Here is a 17,040-nt window from a genome sequence, read left to right on the forward strand (position 1 = left end):
CACAACTAAAGGAAGGTTAAAAGTGGACAGCTATGTGGAAGTTGGACAACTATGATCCAGAATTTCAGAAGGAGAAACTTAACGGACCACAAATTTGAAGGAGCCAGAGGCAGGTATTGAAGTCAGCCTGTGTGGCCAGAATTCTATAAGTTAGTCACACTGGACCCCACAATAAGTGGCAGTGTTTGTGGCTTACTTTTGTGGAATATATGGTAAAAAGGCCTGAGGTCAAACTTACTGGGCCAGGGGCTGAGTGAATGTTGCCAGCCAAAGCCAGTCTTCCTTGGACAGCATCTCTATCTTTGTGTTCTCACACTGCTTAATAATAAGTGATGAGAATCATTCTTGCTGTCATTTATGCCTCATGCATTTAGTAAGCAACAGCTGTGTTCTAGGTTCCATGCTAAGTGTGCATGGAGAGGCAAGTGAAAGTAGGTGATGCTTCAGAACCTAGAGTCCAAAGGGCACGTGTAAACCACCAACAAGCCAGACAGAGCTAAGTTGCATGTATTTTTGTGAGACTTGCCAAAGGCTGGTCTTAGAAGTCTAGCTTCAACATGTAAATAGTCATGATTAAGCTTCCCACAGAACTCACATGATTAATCATAAAAGTCCTTTGATCACAACCTTCTCATAGACTGATGTACTGTAACATTGACCTTGAAGACACATGCCTTTAAAGGACTGATGAGGGACTTCCCTGGCAGTCCAATGGTTAAGACTTTGCACTTCCACTTCAGGGAGCCTGGGTTCTACCCCTGGTCGGGGAGCTAAGATCCCACATGCCATGCGGTGCGGCCAAAAAATATATATATATATTAAAAAAAAAATAAAGGACTGATGAGCAGAAAATAGGTAGGCTCTACTCAGGTAACACTCAGGAAACTTTGGGACTGTCATATTTGTTCTCTTGGACTTACATGTCTCACTGTCCTGCCCATCTGTTCCTTTCACTCAAGATGCCGGAATCCTACACCATGGGCAGGATTTTCACCTCTCAATATAGAACCATGTACCTTACCTCATGGTCCAACTGACTTCCGGAGAATAAATCATTGTCCTTGTACTTCATAAGAGACAACAAACAATGATTTTGTTGTTGACGTATATGAGGCTGCATTCATTTGACGACAACATATTTTAATCACCAACAAGTATCCTAAAATTTTGGATTTTAATGCCCTGAAAGATCAACTTTTAATCAGTTATTGATTACAATTTGAGGAGCCTTGTGTCCAGGCTAAATGCAGTGTGATTTATTCTATGGTGAGTAACTCCTCTTCATTTGAAGTCTTGAAGTTGTTTTAAATGCCTTAAGCCAAGTTTCTCCAACAGCAGTGTCAGAATTGTGTCATTTTATGCTAGTTTTACAGTGAAAAGGATTCTTTAGCAATGGGTTGAAAGGCACTGTGAGTTCACTCTGAGTCTTTGATTACGTTTAATAGTTTCTCTGTAAGACAGTGAGTCATGATCTTTCTCTTCTTTACAGTTTGTATTTACACCTCCTGGCATTTGATAAAAGCAATGTAGCAGGCTCTGCCTATTGACAGTGATGACTCCTTTATTGTAATCAGTACAGCAGAAACAATAAAACTTGGCACAATAGGGTGTAAAACCCCTTCCTTCTGCCATTTTAAATGTTAGTAGTTATGTGTGTAACCTTGTAGAAAGACTGCTTTGTGAAACAAAATGTCAGCATATCCAGTCATTTGATTTCCATGAGAAATTTTGCTTTCTTCCTATCAGGTTCAGCTTAGCAAATGAAGTTAAGAAAAAAAATTTTTTTATCTTCTCTATTTGCAAGCCTTGGTGATGTAACCATTTATAAGCATGCCTATGTAATATTTAATGGGAGAAAATCAACGCTAATTCCCTCTCCGATCCAGTGAGGCTGAATTTGTCTAGCAGTAGAGAGTGATCAGAGTAAATGAACTGCAAACAGAACGCTGATGAAGGAGTGGGATTGCTATTTCTGAATTCCTATTGGACTACAATAATTGTTAATAATTTATCTCAATTTTGCCTCACTCTAGACTACATTTTTTAAAGTAATTTCTTCTAGAAGTCTTTGAGTTGAGCTTTGCAGGTTTTCCCCCCACGTATGCTAATATCTTTAGTCAGATGTCACTAATTTGAAATAGCTTTTGCCCCTTTTGGTGAAAATAACTTAGAATTCAACAAAGTAGATATCTGGGTACCTGGGTTCTAGCCCCTTATGTAGGAGTCTATTTAGGATCCAAACAGAGAGATGAAGTAATGGATGATTATAAGGTGGAGTTTGGTAAACTTTTTCTATAAAGGGTCAGATAGTAATTATTTTTGGCTTTGTGAGCTGTGCAGTCTCTGTCGCAACTACTCAAGTCTGCCAATGTAGTGTGAAAACAGACATAAACAACACATAAATGAATGAGCAATGATCATGGTTGTGTTCAAATATAACTTTATTTAAAACAACAGGGAGCAGCATGGTTTTGGTCTGTGCACCATAGTTTGCTAATCCCTGCTATAAGATACCAGCCCTCTAGGATCGTATTTTGGCACATTACTAAAAAATAGAGATCACATAGTTTTCTTTACATGTTCATGTAGAGAAAGTGTTGGGGTACCTTTAGACACTGATGAGTTATTTAGAATGTGTCCTAACACCAGCAACCCCTTGCTCTAGGCTTTCAAGACCCAAGGCAACAAGTGCTTGAGTAGAGGGCAGAAAAGGACCAGAAGAGACCTGGGCCAAAGAAGCAGTCATACCCACCCAGCATGTTTTCCTGGTTATTAATAATGTTAGGTGGAATGCATTGACATGGGAGTAGAGGAGACAGTCTGGTCGTGTGAGAAGCTTGGACCAGGGACTGTTCTTGCCAGTATGATCATTCCAATTCAGAATCCATCCAAGGCCTTAAGGAAGTAGGAGTTATCAAGATAATGGGGCCTTAGCCTAGCAGAAAATTCAGAGAGGAGAGCCAATCCCAGTAGGGAGAGTAGACTACTTGGTAGGCACCACGTTGGACTGGTAGAAGGTTTCTGTGTTGGGGGAGCTGATAGAGGTGAAGACGTGGGAGGAAGCAAGGAGTGGTCGATGAGATGTTCAGAAAGTGGAAACTTGTGTTTTCAGCAGCCAACTTAGACACCCAGGTTTTTCTCGGACAACCTAATTCCCGGAATATCACAAGGTTTAATTAAGGCACCGCTGGAATGTGTGACTGAGTTCCTGACCCACAGGTTGGGTAGATGTCTGCAGATACTACAGCAAAGGCTGGGAAAGGGGATGATCAAGACCCAGGAACTAGGCAGCAGCTGACAGTATGTATGTATGTATGTATTGTGCTCACATAGGACAAAAGCTACGAGGGCCAGAACTGAACTCTTTCTTTATAAAGTTTGACTTATACCTCTGTGGGAAAATCAAGCACTGCCTAACACTGCATTGTTTCATGAGAGTCTTAGCTACTGAAAGTCATATTGTCTAACCCCTGTTTTGTGACGCATAAAGAACTTTTACATTGTAAAAAGATTTTTAAAGATGCAGTGAGAATTTCACTTGAATATGGAAGCATTTTCAAGATGAAAGGCAGAAACAAAGAACAGCATAATAGGTATTATGTTCAGTAGACATTTCAAGATGAGTTATTGTACTGTAGGCATTTTTTTTTTTACAGAGAACAATGCTTTTAACCTTTATGTGTATATTTAAACACTCATAAAACATTTCTATTTTTTATGACAGAAATTTCTATGTACTAATGTACTTACAAATGAAAGTAAAGAAGAATGCCTGATGTTAATTGTATAAACATAAAGTAAATATATAAAGCACATTGCTTTTATAGCCATGAGGAGACCCGTGTATACCATTTGGGTAGGTTTATTCTAAATTTCCCATAAAGCAATATTCTATTTGTTCTTTAATAAAGTGCGGGCTTGGGCTTCCTTGGTGGCGCAGTGGTTGCGCGTCCGCCTGCCGCTGCAGGGGAACCGGGTTAGCGCCCCGGTCCGGGAGGATCCCACATGCCGCGGAGCGGCTGGGCCCGTGAGCCATGGCCGCTGAGCCTGCGCGTCCGGAGCCTGTGCTCCGCAACGGGAGAGGCCACAGCAGGGGGAGGCCCGCATACCGCAAAAAAATAAAAAAATAAAGTGCGGGCTTTGCCATCAGTGGAAAATAATAACCACTGTTTAATTTCGCAATTAGTGGCTTCTCTCTAGATAAGATTTTAACTGAGAGGAAAAGTGCATTCCAGTTCTGAGAAATTAACATCTCCTAGGTGAACGAAGCTCTAAAAAGAAAATCAAACAAACCTCATCTCAGAACCTCACAAGAGTTGGAAACAACAGGCCTGATACCTCAGTCCCACAGCTCTTTGCCAACCACGTTTGGGGAATTGCTGTGACTAACAGAAGTAGAGAAGCTGAATTTGAGATAAACAGAAGTGAGATGCTTCCTAAGTGAGCCAGGAGAGATGAGGTAGCTAAATGCAAGCAGCACTGACTGTACTCTGCACCGTTGATTCCCGGGATAAACCTACATGTGAAAAGTGGGGGCTGGATTGGAGCCATGTTAGAAAATCTACCTACCGGTGGGTTCAAGGCTGATTCTGGAAAAGAACCTTATGCCAGGCAGCCCACCGGCATCAGTGGAGGTCCTACTGCATGCAGAGCATTAGAGAGAGGGGACATTTCATGGAACCTGAGAACCCAAATGCAACTAGATACTTGAGTTTGAAACTCAGGAATGTGAGTAACACTTTTTTTTTAATTTAATTTAATATTATTTTATTTTATCTTGAAGTTGATTCATTCATTGAGTACCCACGATATGGCCAGCTCTTTATGAAATTTACATTCTAAAAGACAGAGTAGCACTCATTTTAAGTAAGGAAAAAAAAAAATAGGAAAACTACAGTGATAGCAAAGGCCACTCACACTTGTCCAGCCTTGAGGAATACCCAGAGCCAATTGCAGACCTTCTTCACTCAAACTGCTTCCCACAGACCAACCGGGGGCTCTTAGAGAAGATGAACTCTTCTGGTTGCTAATCTGAGGGGGAAACCTAGCAGATCGCGTTTACTTAGCCTCTCCGTTCAATTTGCCTGTGATAAACTGGGCTCTGCTAGATTTGTGCCTGTTTTATACAATAGGGATAATGGAAATAAAATGAATACTTCAGAACAGAGGCAATAAAGTATTATTATGGCTAATGAAGGAATGATTTGTTTTTAATGTCAATTGCTTAGAGGCAAGGATTTTGTAAAAATCAAATAATAAATGGTCACCATATTGGCAATATAAATATTCCCTTATTGATCTTACATGGAAATCAGATTTCAGAGAGAAAAATGCCCAACACACTTCAGAATAGATTCTAGAGCAAGTATCTATGATGAATTATCAAGTTCCTAACTTGCTTGCATTACATTTTTAGAAGCACCCTGATATTTGATTTATAACTGTTCTTACATTACTTAGATTTCTAGATTCTTTAGGTTACTAAAATTGAAGTGAAAGTTTCATGAGTCGAAACAATCAGAATAAGGCATTATATAATGCAGTAGTTCTCTTAAGCTTGCACTAGACATACCTGGAGAGTTTATTTAAAAAGACAGATGCCCAGAACATATCCTCCAGAGACTTTGAGTCAGAAGATCAAGTAGGACCTAGGAATCAGCATTCACACTAAACAGCCAGCAAGTTTCTCTGTTTGTGGCCCTTGATCATATTTTGAGAAAAACTGCAATAGAGTACATCCTGCTTTTGAATCAGGTTTCACAGGACACCCATAAGAAAGAGGACAGAAAGTTAAGAGGATTAAGGTAGCTGAAATCGAGCTGGGATCAAGCCTCTGTTTCAGAGTAGAGTGCCAAAGGGAGGAAAAAGATAAAAAGGAATTTTTATAGACAGGCCACTCACCTTGCTCCCCTTTTCCTGATCCACACCAAGTCTGCATCTTACAAGAGAACCCAGAATTAATCCCCGCACAGTGCCTAATGCACCCACTGAGTTCAGTAAGCCCTGCCTCTCCGGAATAAAGGCGGGTTTTAGTAAGGAACATTGCAGTTATAAAGACTAGGGCTACTCAGTACAAAAAAAAAAAAACAAAGGTTAAAATGTCAATGATAGAAAAGTACTGCCTGCCCTACTAATTATTTTAAAACATCTGGATAGCATAGTTAGTCTACAGTTCATCCAGATGTTTCAGCTTTGCGTACAGAGCCATGCTATGCATTCCAGCCATCTGTTTTGACATGCATTTCCATGCTTGAACAGTCAGTGTCTGATGAGTATATTGTGGGGTGGAGGGGGAAGAGAAAGCCTGAAGCCATGCACACACAGTCCCCAGTTTAAACCAGTTCTGTGCCAAAGATTGGTTTGTTAGATGTTCAGTATTCAGAGCATGGTTTCCTCTGGAAACCTGGAAACCATGTTTCACACAGTGGTTAACTACTCAAGCCAGTCCACAGAAGACTCTTTAATCCATAACATAGCTAAAGTAGGGAATGGATAAAATTACCCAGTTGAGTTGTAGAAGTTAGATGTCCCCATGAAGCCCTCTGGAAGAGGAGTGGGAGAGGAAGAATTTTTTCTCCTTCCTGGAGTCAGGGATGAGCCTGGGCTACAAGACGTACTACCTCCCTCCCCAACACTCAGGCAAAACTCACATTCTTAAATGCAGTTTGTCTGAAATAAATGGGATGAAAAGAAATTTGGACAAATTTGATTGACCGATAGCCCCCTAAGTTTCGAGGAGATATTTGTCTTTTAAAAGAGGCTGTTTATTTTTTATTGAATTTCTAATTGTTGAAATGGCAGGCAGTGTAGCATTTAGCTTGCATGAAAATAAAAGAGAAATACTCAGATTCTTTTGGAGAAAGGGAGATTATAGGCAGGTTGAACTTGCCTAGGAATCCTTTTCTAGTCTGTTCCCCGGGATGCTGCTTCATTTATGCCAACATTTTCTATTTCTTGACTTCCAAATATACATATGTTCCAAATGCTATACAATGTGTTTTGAAATAGCCAATATGGAGGCAATTAGGCCACCCCACTGTGGGTGTGTGTGGTGGGCAGGGTTTGGGTAGAGGCAGAAGGGACAAGCATTTGAATCTATGGATCATTTCTGAGGTGAGTTCTGCCACCACTAAAAAATATATTGGTCTATGTAGACAAATACCTGTGTTAATTGTATATAAATATACTGAGTGTTGATGGTGAATCATGTTAATTAACACAGACCAACACTTCTTAGTGATGTGCTACGATCAATACTCTTCTATTATGATATTCATCTCTAATTAATTTTGGCTCAGCAGGCTAAAGCTGCAGACTCTGGCTACTCAGGGGATGGCATTTGAAATATGCATTGCTTCACTTGTGGACTAAACTAGTGAATAGCTAATCTTGGGCAACGGAAGAAATTATTTCACATCACTGCTCTTGCTGATGTGTTTCCACCAGAGAACCTCTGCAAAGATGGAAAAAAAAAAAAAAATCACTACGAGAGAATTCCAGAGGTGGAAAGAGAAAGAAACCATGTAGATATCCAAGAAAATCTTGGTGCTTGAGTAGAAATCATCCAGAAGGACTGACCAATTTACTGGCATTATTGCAGAAGCTGGACACTCATTGTTTTCACTCCATTCTCTTTGTAAGAGAGTATAATCCTTCCTTGAGATGTTTGGAAAGCAGTGTATTGGGGCAATAAATAGAGGGACTTCTCAAGTCCCAAAGAGTGGGTTCAAATCCCATGTCTTCACCACTAACCGGCCATGTTATCTGGGTCAAGTTACTTATTTTCTCAAGTATCCCTCTCCTCATCTGCAGTGTCAGACTAATAATAGTTATTGTTGTCCACTACCTCAGAGGAAGTGGTAAAGAAGAAGATATGGTTTCAAGGGGCCTGACACTCCATAAGCATTCACAAAATGTGAGCTGTTATTAGGTTGAGGAACATATTTGCTTTTGTGGCCGTTCAGTTCAGTGTAACAATGGGCTGTGTGTAATAGCGTCCTAGTGTACCCATCCAGACAACATAGGCCAACTCTGCAACCCCCATGACCTCAGGAGACTAGAGCAGCAAGATCCACTATTCCTCAGAGCTGCCCTTCAGCGACTTCAAATTTCTGACTGTATAGGTAGCTAGGTCCCAGGCTAGAAAAGAATGACCAGTTAAGTTTCGGGAAGGCCTTCTCCATCGTAATCTTAGGACTGGACTGATCGCAATCTGAAAAAAAATATAGAGGGGTCCCCTTTCTTACCCAGGCCTTGAACATACAAAGGTCAGCCTGTGGTTGACTTGATTTGATTCCCTATTCACTTTGTAACTGTGGGGCAGGTCCAGCACCGGGGTATCCAGGGTGCATGTTATAAAGCCAGCTTGTAATTCACGCTGTGATTTCAGTCCCCTCAGATGAAGGGGTGGAGTAAATGCCCCAGCTCAGGCTTGAAGAAGTCATGGCAGGTTCCCTCTTCATGATGCAGTGCTGTAACTCATCTGCTATTTGTCCCTCACCCTAATGAACACCAAACTCACTCAGAATATACTAAGAGAGAGTTTTTATTAAAGATAATATTAATAAAAAGGTTAGGCTCTCTTTCAGCACTGCAGGCAATTACTGAAGTATATGCATTCAAATAGGAACAGAATTATAATGGGTTTTTGCTTTCTTCGTCTTCGCAGTTTCCACACTTTCCCTTCCTCTTCTTTCCCTCCATTCCCAGCTCTGTCAAATAGGCTGTAATGAGAGCGTGTAGCGATGTCCCAGGAGCCCCTTTTAGGGAGCCCTTTGATGTATAGTCCAGTCCATCCAAGCATATCTAGTCTTGGATTATAATCACCTATGAACATCTCTATGTGCCTCATTAGATCATAGCTCCTTAAAGATTGGGATCGTGTGTTTTCATCATTTTTTTTTTTAGCCTGGGCCCCACCCCTCCCTGCCTCAGCAACTGGCTCTGAGACATTCTGAGATGATCTCAGTGATAGGGATACAAAGGAAGGAAGGATGCTGGGGAGGTGGGCTCAGCAGCCTGCAGCCTAGTGTTCCCTGGAGAGCAGGCTCATTGCTGGGGACACACCAGCAGCTCTGGTGAGCCAAGCAGTGACTCCAGTCCCCTGATTGCCTTTGCTGCCTCTGTTCCTGACCCCCAACACTGCTCTGCCCTCTACCCAAACTCCAGCTCCGTCAGGTCTTCTGTCATCTCCTGACCTCTGTATAGTGGATTTTTTTCTGTCCATCTCTTTGTATTAGTACCTTCTTTGTGTGTCTCACATCCAACCTCTCTGGGAGAGGATTTGATTCGTTTCATTATTATGCAGCTCTCACAGCAGCTTATCTCAGACGCCACAGGCTGGTCTAAAGATGCCCCGGCCCAGATCTCTGACCCAGTCAGCTGTGGTCCAGGAGAACTGTGTTACCTGAGACAAACACGTCCACCTGGGCCCAGTGCACTTGTGGGTACTCTGTACAGAGAGAAGCATTAGGTGTGGTAGGTTCTCAGCCTTGCAGCACCTTTCCTCCAGAAAAGAAGCCCTCCAAAAATGTTTCCCAAATGGCCAACTGGCTCTGGGGGCTGGGCCTTTGCTTTAGGCAGAGCAAATAATAGCTTTTTTGAAAAGATGAGCGCAAACCTGAATATAATTGCTAATTTCCAACATTGTGCAAGACACAAAGGAGAGAACGATTGACTAAAATGTTGTCCCTATTCTCAAGGTGCCAGCAGACTAGTAGCAAAAGACAGACATGTAAGCCAGTAAGAGCAAGCAGCAAATAACCACGGCTAAGAGTAGGGGCTTTGGATATCAGTTCAGATCATAGGTCGTCTATTTACTAGCTGAGTGACCTTAACTTCCCTGGGTTTCAGTTTCCTCAGTTTCCTCATTTATAAAGTACAGCCTTGTACTGGGAATATACAGGGAGGGAAGAACGCGCAGCACACAGCCTAGTGCTTTGTGTAAAACTGGAATATAAGAATAGTATTACTTACTTGCATGAGGTTATAATACATAAATTTGTACGTAAATCACTTAGCTTGGCACACAGGGAAATCTTACTGAAGGATAGCCATCTATTTTTCTAATGCAATGTGAATGTGAAAATGGAAGTATCCATAAAGTATCACGGAAAGGAAAAAAGGAGAATATGGAGGTCAAAGAAGCCCCTACTGAGAGCTGGTTGTTTGGAGCAAGCCAGTAGTTGGCAGGGTCAAGGCTGAACCCCAGGAGCACAGTGGTGGTTTTTTTCCACTGTGCTATCCGGAGCTTCTGGCTTTTCTCTCCAAGCTGCCAGAAAGCAAGGAGCAACCACTTGGGGGAAACTGAGGCATGCCAGCATCCTCAGGACAACGGCAGCCCCATCTGTAATAAGCTACTCTGTTATCCTGCAAAATGCATATCTTGTTCTAATGGGAGAGCTCAAAATGTCTAGAGATTTGCATTGATTTTGTGTCCCTCTAGGGGTATTAGGGTGTTAGTACAGCTGAGGCACCATTTTGAGGGTTTGTTTACTTAAGTTGAACCGTTCCTGGGAAAGCACAGTATGAAAAATCCATGACTGTGCTCTTGGATTTATTTAGCTCAACTTTTTCTCTCATCACTGGAGTCTGAACCCAAGTACTAGTTTGAAAGTCTAATTAATAGCCAAGAAGGTCGTTAGAGAAGGACTTGAGAGTTCATTTAAGGATACAGCCGTACTTAGTTTATGTCACATGAAAAATTAAACACAAAAGTAATAGCCACAAAGATTTGTTTTTGCTATGTGATAGTCTTAGACCAGACTGGGGCGACTTATATTTCTTTAAGCTTCTGATAAAAGTAAAAGATCCCCTTTCATAATAAATGAAGATAACTATTTTTGGACTAGAGGTCACATTTATAATATTAACATGCCTGGCATTATGATGACAGTGGCACTTTTGTGAGTCACTGAGAGGATACGGACCCTGGGTATAGGAACGAGAATTGTGATGAATGCAGGAAGCTGGCTATCACAGCGGCACTTGTCCTCTGCAATCATCAGGCCAACCTGCTACCTGCAACATGATGAACAACGAGGTAATCAGGACATTGCTGTGCATTAACAGGACAAGAAGCTCCTGCTAAAATTCAGGCCCACACCACCACAGTCACCCTTTTTTTCTGAGATTAAAATGAAATGCTGAATTTTTTTTCAGTTCTTGTCATCTTCCTTTTCAGACATTTGGAAATTACCTTCTACCAGCAGATTAACTTTAGCCTATAAATGTATTAAGCCTATTATAAGTAAGCCGATCTAAAGAATAGCAGTTGACACTTGTGCCTTTGCCTTCTCCAGTAGTTTCTTAAGCTATCTAATAAGTATAACTCTTATTTCTTATCATCTGTAAATTGGGATGCTTAATAAATTCCATATGATGATCATTTAACATTCTACAAAAGGAAAAAAAAAGGGGACAAAGATGTCACCGTTGTCTTTGGCATTCATGATACAGTGTCTTTTACTGTATAAACGCTGTCTAAAGAGTTCATTCCATGCACTGGAGACAGGACTTAGGGTGCACATATTTGAGCCTGGAGTGCAGCAGGGTGCTTTATAATTCAATATTATGTGTGCCTATTTGACCTTGAGTTCCCTGAGAACAGCCTCGGGTTGGTGGTGCATTCCTCAGCAACATTGTTCCAAGGCTCTAGATAACTTTTCCAAATGAAAAAGTAGTAGAAAATAACGTAAAATAGTAAAACAGTGGTCATCTAGCGATCGTTTAGCCTGTTTTCAGCACCCTCTCTGTAAAAAAAAAAAAAAAAAGTTCCAGTTAAAAGTTCAGTAGCAGTTTTTTCTTCTGCAGCAAAAGATAGATTTTCAAACGATGGTTCTGGATTGATACAAAGCACCATTTCCCTCAGAACATTGTTGCTACTGTCGTTATCAGGTCCTCCTGCCTTGGGGAAACAGCATATGTAAATTTAAAAAGGAGCACATTTATCAAACTTAGAAATACAATGACAGGTTGAAGGTGTGTTGCTAGGAAGAATGCATTTCAGGGGGGCCGCGGGCGCAGCCTCCTCGTCTACCCGGCCACGGCGGCGCTCTGCTGGGTCTTCAGCGGCCTCCCGCCCTGGGCGGCGGCTCGGACTTCCTGCAGCCGCCGGCGGCTTTCCTAGGCCGGGCCTTCCCGCTGGGGCCGGCCGCGCCGGGCTGGCCCCGCAGTCGGGGCCTCAAGCAGCCCGGGCGGGAGCGCGGCGCGCCGATGTGTTTCAGTTCACCGTAGTAAGAAACACAAGCGAGAGGAGGAGGAGAAGGATTGTCCAGTAAGAAAGAAGAGGCTAACTGAAGCAGAGCTCTGTGCTGGTCCTAATGACTGGGTTCTTTGTGCACATCAGGATATAGAGGGTCATGGAGTAAATCCGTGCACTAGTGGCCTTTCTGCACCTGGCAGGTGAGTTGTTATTTGTGAAGAGATGAATCAGACAACAGGAGAACCACAGTGTGAAGTTGCCCTAAGGAGCATTCAGGAAATTGAGGACAGAATAACTGATGAAGATGAAGTTGAAGCTGACAGAAATATTAACCTTCTTCCCAGGCTTGTCCTTCCTGATACCATGAAAACAGGTTTGAAGAGGGGATTTGATGAAGTCTTTACAAAGAAATGATTGAGTCCATGAGCCGTCCTTCAGGGAGCTTGTGCTCTGGAAGCCTCTCCCTGAACTCCTTTCTGATAAGCCAAAGCCATCATCTAATGCTAAGAACTACACAGGAGAGAGCCAAACTAAGCATGCAGCTGCTGGCACTGCCTTCCCTCAAAGAACTGAACTGTTCTTAGAACCTCGCGGACAGGGTTGCCTGTTCACAATAGTTTGGAGACAGCTGCTTGCACAGAAGAAGAGATGGAATTCTAGAAGCCAGTTTCTATGCTAAAGTCAAATTTAGAAGGCTTATGTGTTCAGTCATGAGCCTGCTTGTACAGTATAGTGACTTGAAAGTTTTGAAATGGGTGTAATATCTCCACCTGTGATTTGGGATGGGACTCTCATTTTGGGTAGCCGTTTCTTGAATTCAACTTTTTGCCAAGAAAACTTGTCTCAAGGGAAAAGCAGTTTTCTAGGGGGTTATTAAAGGAATAAGGAGTATACATTCTGCAAAGTCAAGTATAGAAGCTATATGTGTAAGCATGACTTCTAAGTCATCTGTCACATTGTCTAAATCATTCAGATACTTGAGTTGAAAAGGATGCATTAAGAAAGTAGGATGGGGCTTCCCTGGTGGCGCAGTGGTTGAGAGTCCGCCTGCCGATGCAGGGGACGCGGGTTCGTGTCCCGGTCCGGGAAGACCCCACATGCCGTGGAGCGGCTGGGCCCATGTCCGGGAAGATCCCACATGCCGTGGAGCGGCTGGGCCCATGAGCCATGGCCGCTGAGCCTGCGCGTCTGGAGCCTGTGCTCCGCAACGGGAGAAGCCACAACAGTGAGAGGCCCGCGTACTGCAAAAAAAAAAAGAAAAAAAAAGAAAAGAAAGTAGGCTGCTCTCCTACTACTGGCACCCTGGCAGTCGAGCCACATCTTCATCTGTAGATGTGAGCTCTGTTTACAGTGGTGACTATATATCATTGGGGGGAAGGAGGAAGAAGGCAGTAGTTTAAGCCTATGCTGGGGAATTTAACAGAGGATCTGAAGCCTGTATATCAGTTGTCAATTCAGTGTAGCTATATTGATTAAATAGTCAGTAGCGTTGTGGCTCCCCTCTTTACCCCTGAAAATGCAACGAAAAATACAAAGGAAAGGTTTTTCCTTCGAGGCTCTTTTGCCTTGTGCTACTACTGTTGCTGCTTGGTTTCCCTTCCGTAATCGATAAGCTCAGCTATTCAGTAATGTCTACAGCTTAATTAACTTTGAGTGATAGTTTAAAAGGTTGTGAGGTAAACCATGTGCAAATGGGCTCTGGGAGAAGCATCCCTCAGGTAATCCTGGGGCAGTGCTGTATCAGCTAAGCCCAGCATATAACTTCTGTAGTTAAAAAAAAAGTTGTGCCTATATAAGCAAGTTGAGTTGTTGAATGTTAATTTAGAAAACAGTGACTGAATAATTAGTTGAGCACATATGGGCAAGTGACATTGAGATTTGCTGAGATAGCCAACTTGCCTGTTGTTTCAACTATTGTGCAGCAAGCCTAAAAGTTAGTAGAGAATACCTTCCTGCTAGCAGGAAATCTTCATCTTGAGGACCTTACCCAGGCTCAAGGTGTCCTCTGAGGGTAACCAGGATTGAAGTTCTTTATTTCTCAGGAAGAGCTCTTCTGCGTGGCAAGGACTCAGTAGTACAAAGTACAATGACGGTTCCTTTAGTGCTACAGAATATCCACGATAACTTATTAAATGAGTGTAATATTAGCCCTTTTATCAGACAACGGGAGACCACCCCAGTTCTTTCTGTTTTGCTTTCTGGGTTTCTTTTGCCTTTGTAGGAATCAGACACCTTGTGTAGAAAACATGGTTTGTGCCAAGCGTAGGTGACTTTAGGCGGCAGCTCCCAGGCAATTTTGAAACCCATGACAAAGTCCCTCCCCTTGTTACAGATGGCATAGAAGTCACAAGTCTGTTAACTGGACTGTTTCTTCTCCTGTCTGTTGTTCCTGCTTTCTCTATTTCTGTCTGGATAGTCAGGAAAAGATTTGATGTTTAATATTTAAACAAAATAATGTCTGCACAGTAAAATTATTCAAACTTCAAACCAGTATTGAAACCATTTGGAAACCAGCTAATAGTTTCTTAATCTCCGATTTAGAGATGAATGTAAACTGTATTCTGTTGAAATGTGCAAGTGTTTGATTCATGCCCTTTAAAAACCTCCTGCCCCTCGGTTCTTGTTAATGGGACCAACTTGTAAAGTTTGTAGCCTTAAAGAAAGCTCCTCGCTAAAATGTTTATTCTGCTACAGCTCAAAAGTATGAAGTGACTGCCTGGAATTTGGAGTTAATCCCAGTGTTCAGGTGAAGGAGAGGTGACAGCTTTCCAAAGAAGGACCCAAACACACTAACACTGTCTTCTATAGAGATTGTTGGTCGGGCCTGGGATCCAGGTCTGTACAGTGAACAGGAGGAAAGAAGAGCTCTGAAACAAGGCTCTGAAACCACAGGTATATGTAGGAGAGGACTAACAAGATTCTGTTAATTAAGAGCTAAGCCGAACTTGTTTCACGAGTCCTTTTATCTGACATGATCATTATTTCTGTAGGAAACATGGATGCTCAATGCTCCTTTTTAAACTTTCTCTTGCATATGTTTGTACAAAAATTGTCTTCTTCATCCTGTGATGCTTATTCATCTGAGCTGTCTCCACAGTCCCCATGCCTATGCTTTGTTTTTCTTTTGTGGAGGAAGGCTTTTGCTTTTGCCATAAGGTTTCCCTAGGGAATTAACAGGTCTTGTCATTTTGTACAGCTTTTGCAGCATGGATCAAACAGTGGCTTACTATGCTAACACGTGAAGAGAAAAAATTATCTAGAGCAGGTGAGCTTTAATGAACAAATGTATTTTCTCTGAGTTTGATTAGGGTGTGTGTGGTTTTGTTTTGTTTTTTTAATTAATATGAAGAAAGTTAAGTCCAGTTCTCACAGATATTAATCAAATAAAAATTGCTACTCATTCTTGAAAAGGTGCAAATGTAAAATTTTAAAAATAAGTGGAGTGGGGCTTCCCTGGTGGCGCACTGGTTGAGAGTCCGCCTGCCGATACAGGGGACACGGGTTCGTGCCCCGGTCCGGGAAGATACCACGTGCCATGGAGCGGCTAGGCCCGTGAGCCATGGCCGCTGAGCCTGTGCGTCCGGAGCCTGTGCTCCGCAACGGGAGAGGCCACAACAGTGAGAGACCCGCGTACCGCAAAAAATAAAAATAAAAAAATTTAAAAAATAAAAATAAGTGGAGTGGAAGCTAGAACCATGAGAAAAATGTTTACCAGCAGGTTCGTTAATTATTTTGGATCAGGAACTTGGTTTTGTTTTTTAATAGTAATAAGAATGGTGGAGTACTAGGAAAGTTACGGAAGATGCTGCTTTACTTTAAAATGAGAATCTGGTGTTTCTGTATTTTATTGTTTTCAATAAAATTTCTTAAGTGTTTTGGGGAAAAAAAAGAATGCATCTCAAGTCAGTGGATTCACAACATTTACCTTTTCTCTGTGTATGTATTTATTTAATTTTACCCATTCTTATGATGTTGTTTGGTGATACTATAAATCAAGGTGTTTTTTCCATTGTCCACCAGATGTTTAAGGGGAAGTAGAAGCAACGGAAAGGAGAGATGTTTGAAAGAGATCTTGTATGGTTACCCAAGGCAGTGAACCAGTACTTCATAGATTTGTAACTAGACAAGGCAAGCAAAACCCCTGCTATTTCACAAGCATCCTTCTGGATCCTTTTTCAGAGGTTCAAATCGTTTCGAAGCAATGAAGTTCAACATCTGGAAATAAAGATAAGAAATTGATTCACCCACCTTCACAGGTTCAAAAGTCTCTGACTCCTACACATGCATTCAACCAAGACATTTACTCTATAGGTATTTAAGAGTGGGGTCAGATCTCATGGTCCCTCATGTCTGTTAAATATCCAAGTCCTAAACAGGCTGCCTCTTGTCCGTTGATGCCTCCCTACCACAATGTCTAGCACATAGTAAGTACACAATACATGTTACTTGAATCAACTTGGAATTTTGAGGGAGTGAGGAAGTCCAGATTTGAAAGGGAAATTATCAGCATTTGTTGTTTGTAGATTTTCTGATGATGGCTATTCTAACTGGTGTGAGGCGATACCTCATTGTAGTTTTGATTTGCATTTCTCTAATTAGTGATGTTGAGCAGCTTTACATGTGCTTCTTGGCCATCTGTATGTCATCTTTGGAGAAATCTCTATTTAGGTCTTCTGCCCATTTTTTGATTGGGTTGTTTGTTTTTAAAATATTGAGCTGCATAAGCTGTTTATATATTTTGCAGATTAATCCTTTGTCCATTGATTCACTTGCAAATATTTTCTCCCATTCTAAGGATTGTCTTTTCATCTTGTTTATGGTTTCCTTTGCTGTGCAAA

At 41.8% G+C, this 17,040-nt stretch overlaps 1 protein-coding gene and 1 pseudogene across 12 annotated transcripts in view; both read left to right on the forward strand.

Moving 5' to 3' along the window:
• The first annotated feature begins 1,022 nt into the window (after nt 1-1,022).
• The window catches only part of B3GALT1 (beta-1,3-galactosyltransferase 1), a 112,267-nt gene continuing 96,249 nt past the window's right edge, over nt 1,023-17,040 (forward strand). For 7 of the 12 annotated variants that reach the window (XR_003676770.2, XM_055088293.1, XM_028478646.2 and 4 more), the window contains exons 1-2: nt 1,023-1,266; nt 15,399-15,467. The gene's annotated coding sequence lies outside the window, so the exon portion shown is untranslated. Of the gene's footprint in view, nt 1,267-14,896; nt 15,095-15,398; nt 15,468-17,040 lie in introns of all 12 variants that reach the window. The other 5 variants (XM_028478673.1, XM_028478702.1, XM_028478693.1 and 2 more) reach the window with 3 other exon arrangements.
• On the forward strand, nt 3,281-13,311 carry LOC114484181 (coiled-coil domain-containing protein 117-like; annotated as a pseudogene).

Source organism: Physeter macrocephalus, chromosome 2, assembly GCF_002837175.3.
Source record: "Physeter macrocephalus isolate SW-GA chromosome 2, ASM283717v5, whole genome shotgun sequence".
Taxonomy (NCBI): domain Eukaryota; kingdom Metazoa; phylum Chordata; class Mammalia; order Artiodactyla; family Physeteridae; genus Physeter; species Physeter macrocephalus.